The sequence below is a fragment of the Enhydra lutris genome, unplaced genomic scaffold, assembly GCF_002288905.1.
Source record: "Enhydra lutris kenyoni isolate GAN:26980312 unplaced genomic scaffold, ASM228890v2 scaffoldscaffold11, whole genome shotgun sequence".
In the NCBI taxonomy this organism is placed as follows: Eukaryota; Metazoa; Chordata; class Mammalia; order Carnivora; family Mustelidae; genus Enhydra; species Enhydra lutris.
Genome location: NW_019154095.1, coordinates 15,430,738 through 15,448,776, shown reverse-complemented (window position 1 = coordinate 15,448,776; position 18,039 = coordinate 15,430,738).

The following is an 18,039-nucleotide window of genomic DNA, read 5'->3' as shown; positions in this document are numbered from 1 at the left end:
AAGCTGTAATCACCAAGACAGCATGGTGATTACAGCTTTGTAGTAAAGCTTGAAATCAGGCAACATGATGCCCCCAGTTTTGTTTTTCTTTTTCAACATTTCCTTAGCAATTCAGGGTCTCTTCTTATTCCATACAAATTTTAGGATTGCTTGCTCCAGGTTTTTGAAAAATGCCAGTGGAATTTTGATCGGGATGGCATTGAAAGTATAGATTGCTTTAGGCAGTATAGACATTTTAACAATGTTTATTCTTCCAATTCATGAGCATGGAATGGTCTTCCACCTTTTTGTGTTTTCTTCAATTTCTTTCATGAGTATTTTGTAGTTTCTCAAGTACAGATCCTTTACCTCTTCGGTTAGGTTTATTCCCAGGTATCTTATGGTTCTTGGTGCTATAGTAAATGGAATCGATTCTCTAATTTCCCTTTCTGTATTTTCATTGTTAGTGTATAAGAAAGCAACTGATTTCTGTACATTGATTTTGTATCCTGCCACATTACTGAATTGCTGTATGAGTTCTAGTAGTTGGGGGCGGTGGAGTCTTTTGGGTTTTCCACATAAAGTATCATGTCATCTGCAAAGAGAGAGAGTTGACTTCTTCACCAATTTGAATACCTTTTATTTCTCTTTGTTTTTTTGATTGCTGTTGTTAGGACTTCTAATACTATGTTGAACAAGAGTGGTGAGAGTGGGCATCCTTGTCGTGTTCTTGATCTCAAAGGGAAAGCTGTCAGCTTTTTCCCATTGAGGATGATATTCGCTGTGGGTTTTTCATAGATAGATTTTATGAAGTTGAGGAATGTTCTCTCTATCCCTATACTTTGAAGCATTTTAATCAGGAATGGATGCTGCCTTTTGTCAAATGCTTTTTCTGCATCAATTGAGAGGACCATGTGGTTCTTCTCTCTTCCCTTATTGGTTTGTTCTATCACATTGATTGATTTGAAAATGTTGAACCACCCTTGCAACCGAGGGATAAATCCCACCTGGTCATAGTGGATAATCTTTTTAACATACTGTTGGATCCTATTAGCTAGGATCTTGTTGAGAATCTTAGCATCCATATTCATCAGGGATATTGGTCTGAAATTCTCCTTTTTGGTGGGGTCTTTGTCTGGTTTGGGGATCAGGGTAATGCTGGCTTCATAAAAAGAGTCTGGAAGTTTTCCTTCTGCTTCAATTTTTTGAAACAGCTCCAGGAGAATAGGTATTATTTCTTCTTTGAAAGTTTAGTAGAATTCCCCAGGGAATCTGTTAGGTCCTGCACTCTTGTTTTTTGGGAGGTTTTTGATCACTGCTTCAATCTCATTACTAGGTATTGGCCTATTCAGGTTGTCAATTTCTTCCTGATTCAGTTTTGGAAGTTTATAGATTTCCAGGAATGCATCCATTTCATCTAGGTTGCTTAACTTATTGGCTTATAACTGTTGATAATAATTTCTGATTATTGTTTCTGTTTCCTTGGTGTTAGTTGTGATCTTTCCCTTTTCATTTATAATTTTATTAATTTGGGTCTTCTCTCTTTTCTTTTGGATTATTTTGGCCTGTGGTTTATCGATCTTATTGATTCTTTCAAAAAACCAGCTTCTAGTTTCATTGATGTGTTCTACTGTATCTCTAGTTTCTATCTCATTGATCTCTGCTCTAATCTTGATTATTTCAGCCTCTAGAAATTTCTTTCATTATACATGAAGTGGCATAATACTATTGTAAACCCTAGAATAAACACTTCAAAAAACCCAAGCAATTATAAGTAATTGCCAATAAAGAAGATAAAATAGTAAAAAATACTCTAAATCTGGAAGAAGGAAAACAAAGATCAGTTGGAACAAATAGAAAACAAATATGAAGATGATAGATTCCAACTCAATCATGCTGATAATTATATTAAATGTAAAGGGCCTGAGTACTCCATTAAAAAGACAGAGATAGAAGGGCAAGATCCAGCTATCTGCTAGCTATAAGAAATGCATTTTAAATATGCAGATATAAACAAGTGAAAAGTAAAAGGGTACAAAAGGACATGGTAAGAAAGGGCTAATCATAGAAAAGTTAAAGTGGCTATATAAATATCCCACAAAGGAGGTTTTGGGATAAAGAATATTGCTAAGAATAAGGGAAATATCTCCTAAGGATATATAAACTAGTTTATAAAGAAAACAATACACAATTCTAAATGCAAAGACATCTAATAACACAGTTGCAAAATACATGAAGAAAACCCTGATGGAATTGAAAAGATAAAGAAACAAATAAAAAACTTCAGTACTCCTCTATTGATGACCTTAGGACAGACATCTCCGGGATAAAGAATACTGCCAAGAATAAGAGAAATATCTCCTAAAAATAAATAAGCTAGGTTATCAAGAAGACAATACATAATCCTACATGCATAGACATGTAATAACAGAGTTTCAAAACACATGAAGCAAAACCTGATGGAACTGAAGAGATAAATATATCCTCAGTTATAGTCAAAGATTTCAACATTCCTTCCTTGATAACATTATTACAATTAGACATAAAATCAGGACATAGATTTGAAAAATGCTATCAACCAATTTGTCTCAATTGGGATTTATAGACTAATATTCCCAGTAACAGCAGAAAAGATATTATTTTCAAGTGTACATGGATTATTTACTAGGTACCATATTCTGGGCCACAAAACACATCTCAATAAGTTTAAAAGGATTAAAATCATACAGAATATATTCTCTAACTGCATCTCTGTATTTAAATTAGAAATTGGTAATGAAAAGATGTATGGAACATCCCTAAATATTTGGAAATCAAACAACTCATTTCTAAATAACCCAAGGGCCAAAAGAAAAAAAAAAAAGAATCACAGGGAAATTTTAAAAAATATTTTGAGCTGAATGATAATAAAAACACTAGGCTATTTAAATTTGTGAGATGCAGATAAAATAGTATTTAGAAGAAAATGTATGATTTAATGCTTATATTAGAAAAGAAGAAAGGTCGGAAAACGACGTAAGTTTCTACCTTATGAAGCTAGACAAAGAAGAGCAAATAAATCCAAACTAAGTAGAAAGAAGAAATATTTCAAATTAGAGTAGAAATCAAAATAGAAAATGGACAAATATGGAGGGGAGGTAGCATCAATGAAACTAGAAGCTGGTTAGAGATAGAGCATGGACAGTAAAAGCACATGGGTGCAGGTGCTATGGGGGAGAGCTCTGGTGGTGGACGATGTTTTCTGAGCACCGCAATATTCTCAGTGAAATAAGAGGCAGCACGGGCAGCTAGGAGTGAGGATAGGGTAGAGGTGCTGAGGAAGAGGGGGAGGAGCAGTGGCGACCTGAGCCCCCGGGACTGTCGGAGAGCAAGTGGTCTCGTGTTGTATGCTAGCCTGGCAGTGTTAAGACTCCCTTAACAGAGTGTGTCTTCTACTTGGTCTCCTACTTAATTATATTTACTAACATCCTTGTGGAATATGGGTAGTGTAGATGTTATTTCCTCTTTTACAGGTTGAGAAACTAAAGTACCAAAGGTTAGATGGCTGACCTAAGGTCCCCAGATTTGTTAGTGGTAAAGCAGTGTCTGGAATCCTTAAGATTACAGCCTCGTGTAACTGCAATTAAAGCTGTTTTATAGGGATAAGAGGATTGAAAGCTCTGAAGAGTTAATTTGCCAAAGTACACACAACTGATCCTTCTGGGAGCCAACAGTTGAGCTCAGGTCAAAGGATCTATTTGCTTCACCTTGCCTCTCCTTACAGGAAAAATGTACATGAGAACATTGCATAATAAGTAAACTTAATTTTAAAAGAATTTTAATACTGTCCTTAAAATGAATAATTTTTTTAAAAGATTTTATTTATTTATTTGACAGAGATCACAAGCAGGCAGAGAGGCAGACAGAGAGGGGGGTGGGGAAGCAGGCTCCCTGCTGAGCACAGAGCCCGTCCCAAGGGTCTATCCCAGGACCCTGGGATCATGACCCCAGCCGAAGGCAGAGGCTTTAACCCACTGAGCCACCCAGGCGCCCCTTAAAGTGAATAATCTTAAAAGATTTTATTATAATTTCAGTATAGTTAACACAAGCATTACATTAATTTCAGGTGTACAATGTAGTGATTCAATATGACCATACATCACATGCTGGTCACGACAGGTACACTCCTTAATCCCCATCACCTAATTCCCCCATCCCCCAGTTCCCCCATTCCCACCCTTAAAAGTCTTTTAAAATACCTGTAGAATGAATCAAATATTATAAAAGACGTTTATTTTTTTCATTTTTATTTTTTTAAAGATTTTATTTATTAATTTGAGAGCGAAGGCACAAGTAGGGTGGGAGGGGTGGACAGAGTGGAAGAGCAGAATCCCTACTGAGCAGGGAGCCCGATCCCTGGGCTGACGCCAGGACCCTGGGATCATGACCTGAGCTGAACACAAATGCTTAACCAATGGAGTCACCCACACACCCCCATGAAAGACTTTTAAAGCAATATTGTGCAGTCAGTATTATGAGCCTCATCATACGGTTGGTGTGTCTTGAGGTTCAGATGAGAGTGCCAGGGCATAAAGGAAGGTCAGGACTCTAATTCTTAGCCTAATGCTCTTATCACAGGATTACATCTTTTTCTAGAAGCACCCAGACAGGTCAAGGGTTCAGGCTAAAGTGCTCACCAGATCACTATCTTAGAAAAACACACATCTTGATTCTTCCACTTATTTGTTTTTCCTTGACCCTATTTTATTTAGGACTAATACCCAGAACACTAGTTGGGCCACTCTACGACCTTTAACAGAGAGAGAAAGAGATAGGGGTCCTAGTAGATGTCGTTGAAGAGATACCCAAATTAAAAAGTCCCCTCACAGAGGTGGGTGTTTGGGCAAGTCAGATATAAAATATGAGAGAATTTGGGCTCTCTTAAACACACACATACACACACACACACACACACACACACACACACACAAATATTGCAATCACTTTTGTGGGGGCAACTGTAGGATTTACCATCCCCCTATGCTCAGCCTACCAAGCTGGCCTCTGAGCTATTACTTAGTTTGTGAGGTAGAAATGACCTTCTTCCACTGGAACACCACTACATTTCTACTCAGGGCTTATGTAAAAAGTCAGATCAGAAGCTATAGGCACAAGTTGTCTGTGTATTCATGGGAGAGGCTGGGAACATTTCCCAGAGGCCTGCTGGTTGCTGCTGTGACCTAACAGACCTCCAGGACAAGGCTCCAAATAGACAGGAGGCAAGGCCACCACAGACAAGGTCTGTGGAAATCCTGCTTTCTGTGCTTAAGCCTTCCCTGACAGCATTCATATCTAAAACATGGAAGCCCGAGGCCACGTTCGGGAGGCCTGCACCTCAGTCAGTGTAAGACCAAACTGATCTGGTGTGACTGGCCTGAGTAGAAGGTAGATTCCTTTCCCTCACAGAGCTCCGGCACCTGGTGGAGTCAGAAGGAAATGCACGGAGTCCTGGTTCTTCACTTGTGACCTTCTTGAAATAATGATTTAAAATAAAAAATCATGGGAGGTGATATTTTTAACAAACACAGAAGAATTTCCCTATCCACCTAATGGCTTTTCCTTGACGATGTGGGGAGTGGGGGGAACTATTGCCCCATATAGAAACGGTGCTTCACGTGTCCCTTTTGGACTTTCACAGGTCATAGCTAGACCTAAAAGCTAATCAATACGATTAGGTCTTTGGTCACACTTCAAATTCGGTCGTTTGTTTTTAACTAAAAATTAAACTGTATTGACGGGTCTCTCTCCCTAGAGCCCTGCTAGGGACTGGTAGTCCACTAAAATGTTTGATAAATGTTCCATTATCCATCCACCTCCATCCCTGGGTTTCCCCCAGATCCAATCCACCTTTAAAGATTCACCACCACCAGTAAGTCAAGGGATATTCAGTAGAGCTGAGATGTTTCCACAAGGGCATTCTTGAAAGCCATAGCAGGGATGGCAGCTTTGGGAGAGTCAAGTCACATGGTATCCTGCTGGGACTGCATGGAAGGAGACAGCATTTGGTCAATGTCCATTTTGAAGGGGGCGGTAGTCCCTGGGTGCGGCGGTTTTAAATCAAAGCCACACATTCTTTGACACTTTCCCCATGAAAGGTGGGGTTTGTGCCCCTTCCATGAAAGTAAACAGGCTTATACTTCTTTGACCAGTAGGGTACAGTGAAAGGGACACAGGCTTGCCAAGGCTAGGTCGTAAAAAGTCATGCTGTTTCTGCCTCATTGACCAGAATACTCATTTTCAGAGCCTTTAGCCACCATGTAAGCAGCATGCTTGCCCCGGGTTCTACCGGGTGGTGGGGAGGCTCAAGGCCCGCAAGGAGTCAGGTGTAGACACGCTTCATCACCAGTCTAAGCCGAGCCCACCTTTGAGTCAATCCAACCCAGGCATCAGGCATATGAGTAAAGTCATTCCAGATGATTCTAGCGGCCGGCGTTCAGGCTGCTCCCAGTTACGAGCATCTCTCTGGCTGAGGCACAGACAGACAGTCCCCTAAATTCCAGACCCAAACAATTTGTGAGCATAACAAAACAGTGTGCTGCTAAACTTAGGAGTGTTTGTTATAGAACAATAGATAACTGGACCACTTGCTTTAACGAGTATTGGATAGCTATTAGAGGAAGTCATATTATTTTAAAATCATACTCCCCTTATCTGCCACAAATAAACTGAACAAAGACTGTAGAAAGTGGTGTGTTCATTTCACCATGAGTTTGCCAAGGAAGAAACTCACGTTTTCCACCCCATGGTATCTGTGCCTCCTGTTGAGGCTGCCATGAGTGGGGCTGGGGGCGCGGGGGTGTTGGTCTTTCGGGGTTGTTGTTTCTTCACCTCTACCATGAACAAAAGGTGATTTCCAATGACGTCATGATTCTAAGGTTTTAGGCATGAACTGAGTGCCAAACATATTATTCCCACGGCGGCACTATTTACACCAAACAAAACAATGTGTGATATATACATACAGTGGGATGGCATTTGGCTCGGAAAAAGAACTGCTTATACAGGCAGTAACTTGGGTGGACCTTGAAAATATCATCCTAAGGGATATAAGCCAGGCACCAAAGTATAAATATTGTATGAGTCCACCTAAATAAGGTACCTAGATTAGGCAAATGCATGGAGACAGGAAGTGGAACAGAGGTTACCAGGGACTGAGGGGAGGAAGGCAGGAGAGGTCAGTGTTTAATGGGTCCAGAGTTTCAGCATGGGCTGATGAAACCCTTCTACACAAGCAGTAAAGATTGAGCAACATTGTGAATGTGCTCTTTTGCCACTGAATTGTACACTTAAAAACAATTAAAATGCTGACCTGCATGGTAGGCGCATTCTACGATGATAAAATTTTTTTTTTTTTTTTTTTAATGAAGTTGAATTCCCATCAACTTTGACTCTGGAGCCTCTTACCACTCTGAGGAATGAGGATGTGTCTCAGTCATGAAAGGTGAGCTGGAAATGCCTTTAGCCTTCCTAGTGGTCCTAAGAGACAAACCAGAGCAGCCATTTCATCAACCGAGATTTCTGGATGACCTCGAGGGATACTGGAAGGAGCCTCCAGAATTTGGTGGCCCAACACCCTCCCTTTGCAAATGCGGAAGGAGGAAAAATAACTCAAGGAAACATCTTCAGGGTAAATAAATCCTTAATGCTATAAATAAACCAAGTGTGGCATTTTCTCTTTTAGGATAAAGTCTGCTTTTCTCTGTAAATCTCATTTTTAATTTGCTTGTCATTTTCATGTTCATCTCTAGGTCAAGGACACTATAGATCCCAGACTACGTCTCTAGTTAGGATGGTTCTGAGGCTCTAGTTTAAACCTCCTTCCCAACATATTCCTGTCGGTAGCCACTACCAATTAATTCATTAGAGTTGGCATGAAAGATGAAATCTATTAGCCATGGCTGTTACAATGCACTTTATTGTGATAACGGGGGCAGGGGCACTGAATCTAAAGTCCACTGACCCGAATTTAATCTAGACTCATGCCATGACCTAGGACATCATTAAACCTCTTGGTTCTTCAATTTGCTTTATCCTGTAAATAACACGATTGGAGGAGATAAACCCAAAAATGCTTCCTAGCTTCTGTGATTCTGGATTCTCTGATTATGTATTAATTTCTGTTTGTGCTTTGAAAGTGAGGAAGTGACCTAAATACTTGAAATGATCATGCAGTGATCACTTCCATTGTGCGTTCCATGCCTATGTAAAATTAGCCTTGGTGGGTGGAGCGTGGTAGATGCCCTGTTGTCTTCTCCTGTTCTCTGTTCCAGAGTGAAGGACTTCACTCTACCCACTGCTGGGCATTTGCGGGCAGAAAGCTGCATCAGCAGCCCCTCTCAGGGAGCTGCTCTTGGCTAAAGAAAGCCACTTTCCCTGAGCCCCCCGTCTTCCCAGGGGCGGCCCATACCCAGCAACGGATCCATCTCAGGGTAGAAAGATCCAGCCCCTCTACCCCAGCTCTGGATAATGCTGAAAGGTTCTACCAGCTTTGGAGCTCCCAGTCGGTTGGCTGAGACCTTGGATGAGACTCAGTTATTATCTAGTTTCTCACCAGAGCTGTAGAGGTCCTACATGTTGACTGCCACCCCTCCTCACCCAACCCCATGCAGAGTCTGTGTCTCAGGTAACAGCTGATCATTCTTTGGGCTCTCCCACTGACATGATGAGGTAGACACTATTATTAAGAATCTTATGGAGGGAAATTTCCACAGTCACCCTACTGGAAAATGGTAGAACCAAGGCTTAAACCCAGGCATCCCAGCTTTGGCATTCCGGTTCTAAGTTACTATATTTCCTCCCCTAGATTTCTCATTCATTTTTCAGATTCTATTCATGTTTATTCAAATATACATTGAAAAATCATTGCTTAGATGCATGCCTGTTTTCCAAGTATCTCTAATATCTTTACGTTAGTCTGCAGAGGTGAATGCGAACTTTGAAATAGACCCCAATAAAATGACTTTCAAAATAAATCACCCCAGATGTGGAACCAAAGAGACAATCCAGCAGTCCTAAATCCAGCCCTTCCCAAATTCATAGGAAGGTAGCAAAGAAGAAAAAGGAAATCCTGTTTGACATTCTGCTGGCTAAGAGGACTGAGAAAAGAAAATCCTCCAGTGGGGCCCCTGTGGGATTATGCAGAGCAGAGAGTTTGCTCCGTCCACACCTAGATGATTCTCTGTGGTTCCTACCTCTATTGGGGCAATGGTCAAGTAAGGACTGTGGGCATTCCCAGTTGAGTCCCAACAGTCCACGAACCTTCTCTCTCACCATGCCTGCCTGTGCCAACGTCTGAGCCACTTCCAGAGACCATCAGCTACAGAGACTTCCTGTTCTGGGGGTGGAGGCATAAATCTGGTTATCCCCATAAAGCAGGGGAGCCCATCACAGGTGGCTGTGTAGACCGTGCAGTGACAGTAGACAGGGGTTTTTAGGGAAACGACAGGCCTCACCCTGCCTCTCTTGTCTTATCACTGTCAAACAGGGGTAGTGTTTGTTCTTCCTTCCCATAAAGCAGTTGGGAAAAACAAATGTGGTAAAAGCAGTAGCATTGCTTGGAAGTTACAAGTAAAGTTTCCAAAACATAATGTTACCATCTCTGGAAACCCCAGCAGGTGATTCACATCTTACCTATATCACTAAACAGATTCACATGTTTCTTTTATGAGGTCTGGCTGTGGACATAGACGGGCTCAATAGTTCTCTAACCCCTGACCCAAAGTCTTGGATGGGACATCAGTGGAACACACCCAGCTTGCAAATGAAATGGGTTTGGACTCCGAGTGTTGTGGTTGTTTTTAAAAAATTGAATTAGTTGACAATAGAAATCCAAATTTCCAGCTTTGTCCAAAAAAATTAGAAGTTCTGCTTTATTGTCATTACAACAGTAACCTGGTACAGGGCAGCAGCAGCCCCCTTAGATAGGGCACGGAAACTCCCGTCTGCCACAGTCCCTACCACGTCCTATATCCGCCCTCTCTCAGAGGCCAAGAACACGTTGCAGTTTATCATCATGCTTGCAAATCTATTCTGTCCCTTAAATTGCCTGCCCCTCTGAAGTCTTTTGAATCTGTCATCTCTTATTCTCAAAAAATACCGGATTAAAGTCCTGGCCAGTAGACCCAAAGGCATCCTTTCTTATGTGGAATGGACTTGGGGTAATCCCAGTGTTGTTTTCAGTTCAGGTTCATTCAGGAAAGGCATTTCTGAGCCTAAAGGATTGATAAGCTATTTGCAGGTTTTACACCTTGGCTTTGAGACATCCTCAGATATATTTGAATTCACTGGTTATTTCTGCTAGTTGATAGTGCATTCTTTTTTTTTTTTTTTTTGGATAGTGCATTCTTTATAGCCTTCCCCTGAATGTCTTTGAACCCAATGCTGTCACAGAATAATCTTTGGGGTCTTGCTCTGTTTCCTCATTCCTACTGCTGCTGCTTGTAATCTCCCATCCTATCCATGGAACATTACTCACTGGCCTTTTTTGTCTCATCTCTTCTCCAGTTTATCTGCTTTGCGGGACACCAAGATCACCTTCCCAAAAAAAACCCCAAATAGAAACAACTCTCTCCTCAACTTCTACACCCTTGCTGGTTCCTGTTTCCTCAAGGATAAATTCTGAGTTCCTTATGAAAGACCCTTCCCCACCTAACCCTATAACCGTTGCTCTGTCCCCATCATGACCACACACGGGGTTCCTCCCCGTTCTCCGCATACACCCTGGCCTGTCTGGGCAGGATGGTCTTCGTATCTTCTGCTCCCTCAGCCTGAAATTCACTGCTACTGTTCTCAGTTCATGGGATTTCAAAGACCAGTGCGTTTTTTTTTTTTTTTTTTAATGTGGGAATGTTGTTTGTGTTGGGCCAAGTTAGGGAGAGTATAACTTACAATAATACCAGCTATTAGCACTTTGATTTTGTAAGAGAAAGACAAATGGCAGCACTCCCATAGTAGAAAGGACAGCACTTCAAACCAAAGTTCCTTTAAATTGACTAAATCTAGCTTTTTGAAAATATACTACCTTGCCCTTATTTTTCTCTTTTCCCCCCACACCAGTGAAAAATGAATCACCAGCATCTGTCCTGGGCTTGCTTTTGAGACCCACTTCCCCACCCATCTCTTCCTTTCTAGAAAATTCCCTTCCATCCTTTAAGATAAAATCTGAATGCCGCTTCTTGAGTAGAGTCTCACCTGACCCCCCATCAGAGATGGTCTGTATCCCCTTGTTTCTCTCCTATTCCAATGTCATACATGTTGACTTTCCATGGAAGTTTCTGGGCACACATGGCACCACAAATCAGTAAAGCCCCTCAAAAGAGTTCTTAAACCTACTCTGTTCTCCCGGCTTTCTATTCCCCGTGGCAGTGGTGCTCCGTCTCTCTACAACCTCTCTTTCTGCCATTCTAGGTACTCTCCTACATCCCCATGACCCAAGACCACACTGGAAGAGTTCAGCAAACTGGTTCTGTCCCCACTAATGGGACAAACATGCCTCAAGCAGGCCCTCAGTCTAGCCACTTCCGCATCTACTTAAGGCCTGGTGGCCCTGAGAAGACTGGTAAACTGAGATAGGGCAGAGAGAAGTCATCTTTGCCTGCCGCGACTTACACACACACACACGCACGCACGCACGCACGCACGTGCGCGCGCGCATCTACACAACTTTAAACAATGAAACGTGAATGAGTAAGTCCTCTAGCCAGTATTGACACCGTCTGTGAGATGCCACTGTTCAGTGCTTGGGGATATCCCTGGTACTTTTCCATTTGATACATTTCTTATTCGTATAACCACAGTCTTCATCTTCCCATTTTTAAGACATTAGGGCTACTTCCCTGGGGAACCCAGTCATTACGAAAGATATGATGGTGAAACATGGATGAAAATCATGCTCTCTTTTAAGCCCACACCAAAGGCAGGGGGCTTTAACGGTGGAATGGAATGGACCCTGAGCGACTTGCCAAATGGGCTCAGTGTGCATGGGCTTCTGTCCCCTGCACTCATGGCTTATTCCCGTGACCCCTCTGGCCAGCCTCGAGGCCCCAGCTGTCTGTCTAGATTCAGAAGCCAGACAGAAGAGGCCTCGTGTTGGCATTGGCCCAGGGATCTGAAAAATCAATACAACGATTGTACCCTAAAGTTCCTAGAAACTGTCTACACTTTAGCCAGACCTGCTGTGGGTGCGATCTCATGCCAGTGACACATACCAAGGAAGCCACAGCTTGGCTAATGAGTAAAGAAATTCTGGGGAAAAAGTCAGGCCCTCTTTGCCTTGAGTGGTAGCTCATGTCAGGATTGTGGGGGCCATGGAAGAGCCAAAAAGGGCTTTCCTGTATCTCTGCTTTCTCAAGTATCCCATCACTCTACCTCCCCCTCCCACAAAAAGGAAGATTTTTGTTGCCGCTGCTGTTTCTTTGCATTAAAAGTGATTCCCATTGAAAAAAAAAAGTGATTCCCATTGATAAGATTGGATCCCATAGCTCTGCCACAAAGGGGAGCCCTTTAAAGACCTGTGTTCCCTCTGGTTCTGTGAGCTGCAGAAATGGGGAGGACATTGTCCCCACCTGGTCTAGGAAGAGAACCTAGCATTCTGTGTTGAGCTACTGATACTTTTGGATTAAAAAAAAAAAAAAAAATCACATAGCAAAGATTCTGGCAAAGTTCCTGTGTTCTTCTCTTTTATTTTCTTCTTTTTTAAAAGTGTAATTCCAGTATAGTCAACATACAGTGTTCTAGTAGTTTCAAGTGTACAATACAGTGATTCACCAATTCTGTACATTACCCAGGGCTCATCAGGAGAAGCGTACTCAATCCCCTTCACCCATTTCTCACACACACACCCCCCACCTCCCCTCTGGTAGGTATCAGCTTGTTCTCTATAGTTAAGGGTCTGTTTTTTTGCTGGTCTCTTTTTTGTTTGTTTGACTTCTTAAATTCTGTATAGGAGAGAAATCATACGGCATTTGTCTTTCTCCTATTTATTTCGCTTAGCATTCTACTTTCTAGCTCTACCCATGTGGCAAATGACAAAATTTCATTCTTTTTTATGGCTTAGTTTGAACACACATTGAACACTCCACTGAAAACACACACATGCACACATACACACACACACACACACACGCCACACCTTCTTTATCCATTCATTTATTTTTATTTTTTTTTAAAGATTTTATTTATTTAATTGACAGAGATCACAAGTAGGCAGAGAGGCAGGCAGAGAGGAGGGGAAGCAGGCTCCCTGCTGAGCAGAGAGCCCGATGTGAGGCTCGATCCCAGGACCCTGGGATCATGACCTGAGCTGAAGGCAGAGGTTTTAACCCACTGAGCCACCCAGGTGCCCCATCCATTCATTTATTGATAGACCCTCATGTAGCTTCCATAATTTGGCTATTGTAAATAACACTGAAATAAACATAGGGCTGCATAAATTTTTTTGAATTCATGTTTTTATATTCTTTGGGTAAATACCCAGTAGTGGAATTACTGGATCATGTGGTAATTCTATTTTTAAGTTTTTGAGGAAACTCCCTACTGTTTTCCATGGTGGTTGGACCAGGTTGTGCTCCCACCAACAATGTGAAAGAGTTCCTTTTTTCTCCACATCCTCACCAACACCTGTTGTTTTGTGTTTTTGGTTTTGGCCATTCTGACAGGTGTGAGATAATGTGGTTTTGATTTGCATTTCCCTGATGATGAGTAATGTTGAGCATCTTTTCATGCATCTGTTGGCTATCTGTATGTCTTCTTTGGAGAAATGACTGTTCTTGTCTTCTGCCCAGTTTTAGTTGGATTTTTTGGGGAGGAGTATTAAGCTGTATAAGTTCTTTATATATTTTGGATACTAACCTGTATTAGATATGTCATTGTAAATATCTTCTCCCATTCAGTAAATTGCCTTTTGTTTTGTTGATTGTGTCCTTTGCTGTACAGAAGCTTTTAATTTTGATGTTAGTTCAGTTTTGTTTGCCTTGCCTCAGGAGACCTATCGAGAAAAATGTTGTTATGGGCAATGTCAAAGAAGTTACTCCCTGTGCTCTCTTCTAGGATTTTTATCATTGCAGGTCTCACATTGAGGTCTTTAATCCATTTTGAGTTTATTTTTGTGAATGATGTAAGAAAGTGTTTCATTCATTTGCATGTAGCCGACCAGGTTTCCTGACACCATTTGTTGAAGAGACTTTTTCCCATTGTATATAGTCTTTCCTCCTTTGTTGAAACTTAATTGACCATATAATCGTGGCTTTATTTCTGGGTTTTCTATTCTGTTCCATTGATCTGTGAGTATTTTTTTTTTAAGATTTTATTTGACAGAGATCACAAGTTAGCAGAGAAGCAGGCATAGAGTAGAGAGTGGGGGAAGCAGGCTCCCTGCTGAGCAGAGAGCCTGATGCGGGACTCGATCCCAGGACCCTGAGATCATGACCTGAGCTGAAGGCTGTGGCTTAACCCACTGAGCCACCCAGGCGCCCCCCCCCCCAGTCTATTTTTTATTACTGTTTTGACTACTACAGTAGTGTATCTTGAAATCTGGGAATGTCATCTCTCCAGTTTTATTCTTTCTCAAGATTGCTTTGGCTATCTAGGGTCTTTGGGGGTTCCACACAAATTTTAGAATTATTTGTTACAATCCTGTGAAAACTTCTGTTGGTATTTTGATACAGATTGCATTAAATCTGTTAGTTGCTTTGGGTAGTACGGATATGTGTTCTCCCAATCACTGAGCATAGGAAATCTTTCCATTTCTTTGTGTCACTTTTAATTTCTTTCATCTATGTTTTATAGTTTTCAGGGTATAAGCCTTTTTTGGCTAAGTTTATTCCTTGATATTTTATTCTTTTTGGTGCAATTGTACATGGATTTTTTTCTTTTTTTAAAAGATTTATCTATTCAGAGTGCCTGGGTGGCTCAGTTGGTTAAGCGTTTGCCTTCAACTCAGGTCATGATCCCAGGGTCCTGGGATCAAGTCCTGCATCAGGCTCCTTGTTCAACAGGGAGCCTACCTTCTCCCTTTGTCTGCTGTTCCCCCTGCTTTTGTGCTCTCACTTGCTGTCTCTTTCTCTGACAAATAAATAAAAACCTAAAAAAAAAAAAAAGGATTTATTTTAGAGAGAGAGTGCACACATGTGTGAGCCAAGGGGAGGGGAAAGGGAGAGGGAGAGAATCTTCAAGCAGACTCCTCACTGACCACAGATCCTGACATGGGCCTTGATCCCACGACCCTGAGTTCTTGACCTGAGCCCAAATTAAGTCATATGCTTAACCAGCTAAGCCACTCAGGTGCCCTGGGGATTGTTTTCTTAATTTCACTTTCTGTTGCTTCACTATTAGTGTATAGGAACACAATGGATTTCTGTACATTGATTTTGTATCCTGTGACCTTACTAAATTTATTTATCAATTCATTTTGGTGGAGTCATTAGGGTTTTCTATATACGGTATCATGTCATCTATAAATAGTGAAAGTTTTTCTTCTTCCTTACTAATTTGGATGCCTTTTATTTCTTTTTCTTGTCTAATGGCAGTACATTTTATTTTCATGTGTTTCCTTTTGCATTTGTACTTCATTAGAAAAGGCTTTGAAGTGACATTAACAGCATTTATAGTTTTGGGGTTTGGTTTCACTTATTAAAATTTATAAATTTTGCCTTTCCAAAATGTATACATTAATAAGATTTTTTAAAAAAGAGAGAAGGAAGGAGAGAAATCAGAGAAAAGGGAAAATAAAAATAGAGGATGAGAAAACCGAAGAGAAAATTCATGCCCCAAATATCTGTGTGGTGAGGTCCTGCCCAGTTACGAAGGTTGGGTGGGACACTCTGCCTGGAGTTCCCAAATTGAAGAGAATCCCAAGCGGAAGATTTGCCTTATAAGTGATTCAGTGAGAGGACAATGAGGCAGTCTTGCTTTATGATTCTAACCATTTTAAAGCACTATCGACTAATAGTTCATACTGTGTGTTTGAATCACCTGCTGAAGGAAAGCTGCCCATGTACTAGAAATTTATATGACATTTGTGGGGCTTTTGTGTGTTACAGTAGCTGTGGTACCCTAACAACCCTAGAGGAGAACTGATTGCACGCATTGGGTTAATTTCCTTATGTTTGAGTGCAAGTTCTTTTGGAATACTTCCTTTTTTTTCCCCCCTTAATCCTTTATCCCCAGAGAGCCTAGCACTGAGCCATGCACCTAGCAAGCCTTCAGTAAATGCTGAGTGATTGATTTGATCTAAAGGGATGGATTGAAGCCCTTGTGGTTTGTTTTCAACAGCGCCCATTGTACAATGATGTGCTATCCAGTCACTTTTTTTTTTTAAACATATAATGTATTATTAGCCCCAGGGGTACAGGTCTGTGAATCATCAGGTTTACACACTTCACAGCACTCACCATAGCACATACCCTCCCCAGTGTCCATAACCCCACCCCCCCTCTCCCGGCCCCCCCACCTCCCCCACCCCCTCCACCTCCAGGCAACCCTCAGTTTGTTTTGTGAGATTAAGAGTCTCTTATGGGGGGCGCCTGGGTAGCTCAGTGGGTTAAAGCCTCTGCCTTCGGCTCGTGTCATGATCTCAGGGTCGTGGGATCGAGCCCCACGTCGAGCTCTCTCCTCAGCGGGGAGCCTGCTTTCTCCTCTCTCTCTGCCTGCCTCTCTGCCCACTTGTGATCTCTATCAAATAAATAAATAAAATCTTAAAAAAAAAAAAAAAAGAGAGACTCTTATGGTTTTTCTCCCTCCTGATCCCATCTTATTTCGTTTATTCTTTTCCTACCTCCCAAACCCCCCATGTTACATCTCCACTTCCTCATATCAGGGAGATCATATGATAGTTGTATCCAGTCACTTTTCATAAAGGTTCTTGCCCTTAAGGAATTTGAGACCCCACATATTCCTAGAGAATGGAGATCTAAGGGAAAGAAATAAAACTAATATGTCCAAAAGTGCATTTAGGATTTCACTGAAAGATACTCATCTCTTTAATCCTGGAGGTTATTGAATGTAATGGCGGCTTAAGCGGATCTGAAACAGGACTGTGAGCTAGGAGGGGGCAGGTTGGGGTGGGGTGCGTGGGTCTAGCTCTGTGGCAAAGCCTCTTCCATTTCTTTGCCTTAAAACAATGTCAGTAGTTCCCAAGTGAAATTCTATGGATTAAGGCACATTGACTACCATTGGATTACATACATATATATATGTTCCCCATGTGATTTTTATGCACAACCAGATTTGGGAACTGTAGCATGAGGTAGGTAGGTAGGTAGGTGAACTTAACTGGTGGGTCTGTCTTCTATAACACGGAAACACAGCTTTTCTTTCTTGACCTCAGGGGGTAGAATTTGGAATTGGAAAGAGATGGAGGATTGAATAATCCATCTCTAATTGGAGGGAGGCAAAAATGCATGACAACAACCACAAAACACCTTTAGCTAGTCCAAAGATGAAATGGAAAAATAAACATGTTTTAAGACAATTGGGTAGAGGAAATATTTTCTTTGACAGGAGATGAGAGAATTCACCAAGTGTTATTAAACAAGGAAGTCAGAGTTCCCATTGCAGGAACTTTATAAATATTTATTGATTATCTGACTGATGTGCTCATTCGAGCAAAGAAGGAATTTTGTTGCTGTTTTAAAGTCAGGATTTCTGACTCCCCATTCAGGATAAAAATATGCCTTGTGTTTCCCTAAGCAACCTCAACTATCTAGTCCACTATTCAAACAAAACACCCAAAAAGATTTAATGTATCCTTTGGCAACCAAAGATAGAACGCCCACTTAAGCTTCTTTCCAACAGATATTAGTGATTATTTGGTTATTTTAGTATTGAGAAATACTGGGTGATCCATGCTCTGTGTTTGACAAAGTGAGTTTGAATTCTGCCCCTGCTCCCCACCCCAGGAATTTCAGGGGGCACTTACCCTTTTGGGGGTGGCTCCTTTTCCTGCCCCCAGGTGTTTACCCTGCTGCTAAGTGAAACCCAAAGGATTTACTAAATAGAAAGGATCCCAGGTTTCTTCAAAAGCAC